A 3868-nucleotide genomic window follows, 5' to 3' on the forward strand; every position below is an offset into this window, starting at 1 on the left:
ATTGATGTATAACGTGAGTAGTTTGCAGACAATTTCACGTCTAGACCTTGCTGTTTTTGGCAATTGTTCACAAATTGACCATTGTTTGCGAAGTAAAATATTATTTCATAGTCATCAACAACAACTACTCACATATATAAAGTGCCTTTAATGCAGTAAGATTTGTCCCCGACTAGAGATGGAGAGATGAGAAATTCAGTGAGAAACTCAGTCATAGATATTGGATTAAACAAGTCTCTTAAAAGAGAGAGAGAGAGAGATGGGGTGGGAGAGGGAGAGGTTTAGGGAGGGTATTCCAGAGATCAGGGTCCCCAGGCAGGTGGAGGCATGACCAGCAATGGCAAGGCAATGGAAATCGGAGGATACTAGAAAGACCAGGACTGAAGGGGTGCAAAGATCTCGGAGGGTCATAGGAGGTAGATCTCTGTAGATGGGGAGGAGGTGTAAGGGCTGGAGGGGGTGACAGAGACACGGAGGGGGTGTAGGGGGTGACAGAGACAGGGAGGGGGTGTAGGTGCTGGAGGGGGTGACAGAGATAGGGAAGGGGTGTAGGGGGCTGGAGGAGCTGACAGAGATAGGGAGGGGGTGTAGGAGCTGGAGGGGGTGTGACAGAGATAGGGAGGGGGCTGGAGGAGGTTACAGAGATAGTGAAGGGGTGCAGGGGCTGTAAGGGGTGACAGAGAGGGAAGAGGTGTAGGGGCTGGAGGAGGTTATAGAGATAAGGAGGGGGTCTTGAGGGGGTGTAAGGGCTGGAGGAGGTGACAGATAGGGAGGGAGTGTAGGGGCTGGAGGGGGTGACAGAGATAGGGAGGGGGTGTAGGGGGCTGGAGGAGGAGACAGAGATAGGGAGGTGGTGTAGGGGCTGGAGGGGGTGACAGAGATAGGGAGGGAGTGTAAGGTCAGGAGGGGGCGACACAGATAGGGAGGGGGTGACAGAGATAGGGAGGGGGTGTAAGGGCTGGAGGAGGTGACAGATAGGGAGGGAGTGTAGGGGCTGGAGGGGGTGACAGAGATAGGGAGGGATGTAGGGGCTGGAGGGGTGGCAGAGATAGGGAGGGGGTGTAGGGGGCTGGGGGAGGTGACAGAGATAGGGAGGTGGTGTAGGGGCTGGAGGGGGTGACAGAGATGGGTGGGTGTAGGGGGCTGGAGGAGGTGACAGAGATAGGGAGGGAGTGTAAGGTCAGGAGGGGGCGACACAGATAGGGAGGGGGTGTAGGGGCTGGAGGGGGTGACGGAGATATGGGGGGTGTAAGGGCTGGAGGAGGTGACAGAGATAGGGAGGGGGTGTAGGGGGCTGGAAGGGGTGACAGAGATAGGGAGGTTTAGGGGGCTGGAGGGGGTGACAGAGATAGGGAGGGGTTGTAAGGTCTGGAGGGGGTGACAGATAGGGAGGGGGTGTAAGGGGCTGGAGGAGGTGACAGAGATAGGGAGGGGGTGTAGGGGGCTGGAGGAGGTGACAGAGATGGGTGGGTGTAGGGGGCTGGAGGAGGTGATAGAGATAGGGAGGGGGTGTAGGGGCGGGAGAAGGTGACAGAGATAGGGAGGGGGTGTAGGGGCTGACAGAGATAGGGAGAGGGTTTAGGGGGCTGGAGGGGGTGACAGAGATAGGGAGGAGGTGCAGGGGGGCTGGAGGAGGTTACAGAGATAGGGAGGGGGTTTAGGGGCTGGAGGGGTTAACAGAGATAGGGAGGGGGTTTAGAGGTGGAGGAGGTGTGAAAGAGATAGGGAGGGGGTGTAAGGGCTGGAGGAGGTTATAGAGATAGTGAGGGGGTCTGGGGGCTGGAGGGAGTGACAGATAGGGAGGGGGTGTAGGGGCTGTAGGAGGTTATAGAGATAGGGAGAGGGTTTAGAGGCTAGATGGGGTGTGATAGAGATTGGGAGGGTGTAGGGGCTGGAGGAAGTTATAGAGATAGTGAGGGGGTGCAGGCGCTGTAGGGGGTGACAGAGATAGGGAGGGGGTGTAGGGGCTGGAGGAGGTTATAGAGATAGGGAGGGGGTGTAGGGAACTGGAGGGGGTGACAGAGATAGGGAGGGAGTGTAAGGGCTGGAGGAGATGACAGAGATAGGGAGGGAGTGTAAGGGCTGGAGATGACAGAGATAGGGAGGGAGTGTAAGGGCTGGAGGAGGTGACAGAGATAGGGAGGGGGTGTAGGGGCTGACAGAGATAGGGAGGGGGAGTAGGGGCTGACAGAAATAGGGAGGGATGTAAGGATTGGAGGGGGTGATAGAGATAGGGAGGGGGTGTAAGGGCCGGATGAGATGACAGAGATAGGGACTGGATGTAGGGGCTGGAGGAGGTTGTAGAGGTAGGGAGGGGGTGTAGGGGCTGGAGGAGGTGACAGAGATAGGGAGGGGTGTAGGGGCTGGAGGAGATGACAGAGATAGGGAGGGTGTGCAGGGGCTGGAGGGGGTGACAGAGATAGGGAGGGGGTGTAGGGGCTGGAGGAGGTGACAGAGGTAGGGAGGGGGTGTAGGGGGCTGGAGGGGGTGACAGAGATAGGGAAGGGATGTAGGGGCTGGAGGGGGTGACAGAGATAGGGAGGGGGTGTAGGGGGCTGGAGGGGGCGACAGAGATAGGGAGGGGGTGTAGGGGCTGGAGGAAGTGACAGAGATAGTGAGGGTGTGCAGGGGCTGGAGGGGGTGACAGAGATCGGGTGGTGGTATCGGGTCCAGAGGTGGTTACAGAGATAGGGAGGGAGCAGTGAGTGGGCCAAGGTACAGACATGCAGAGCGGTCTGACGGCTGGAAGAGGTTACAGAGAGGGAGGGAGGTTAAGTGTCTTTGTCGGGTGACAGAGTATATAGGGGAAAGTAATGAAGAGTGGAAGGTGTTGGGGCTTTTGTGTAGATGTAGGTGGTTTTGAATTTTGGGAACTGAGGAACACGAGGACTCCATTCAGCCCATCGAGGCTGCCCCACTCTTCAACCCGATGATTGAATACTTCGATGCTGTTGACCCAGCCATCCCCCCCAGGAGTGAGAGATCTACCAACCTCTACCCTCAAAGACTAAGCTTCCACAGCTCTCTCTGTGGGACAGAATTCCAAAGATTCACCACTTTCTGACTCAACTCAAGTCTCCTCAGTGGTATCCCCCCTTATTTTGAAATCGTGGCCCCTGGCTCTACACTCTCCAACCATCTGACGTGCATCAACCCTGGCTGTCCAGTTTTATGTAGCTGAGATGACCTCTCATTCTTAAACCTCCAGAGCGTCAGGCTCCAATCGCCCACTCTCTCTCTCTCTCTCTCTCTACAGGACGGTCCCAGCATCCTGGGGACAAATCTTGCTGCATTCCCTCTGTGACAATCATGTCCTGAACTGCGCACACAGTACTCCGGGTGTGATCGAACCAAGCTCCCAGACAATCAAAGCTAGACCTCACTCCTCCTGTACTCGAACCCTCTCACAATAAAGGCTAACGTTCCAACAGGCTTCCGAATAGTTTGCTGCACCTGAACGTTGGCCTCCAGTGACTTATCGACAAGGACACCGGAGTCTCTTTGTACCTTTACACTTTCCAACATTTAAGAATATTCTACACTTCTACATGACACTGTATTCCATCTTCGAGGAGAAAGTGAGGATTGCAGATGCAGATGCTGGAGATCAGAGCTGAAAAATGTGTTGCTGGAAAAGCGCAGCAGGTCAGGCAGAATCATGCCCGAAACGCCGATTCTCCTCCTCTTTGGATGCTGCCTGACCTGCTGCGCTTTTCCAGCAACACATTTTCAGCTCTGTATTCCATTTGTCAGATTCTTGACCATTCAATACGACTGTGCAATCTTCCTGAAGTTGCCTTTCTCTCAGCCCTTATTCCCATACAGCTTTTGGAAGTTTGGAAATATTACATTCAGTCCCACCTCCAAA

This window comes from Hemiscyllium ocellatum, chromosome 50, assembly GCF_020745735.1.
Source record: "Hemiscyllium ocellatum isolate sHemOce1 chromosome 50, sHemOce1.pat.X.cur, whole genome shotgun sequence".
Classification (NCBI taxonomy): domain Eukaryota; kingdom Metazoa; phylum Chordata; class Chondrichthyes; order Orectolobiformes; family Hemiscylliidae; genus Hemiscyllium; species Hemiscyllium ocellatum.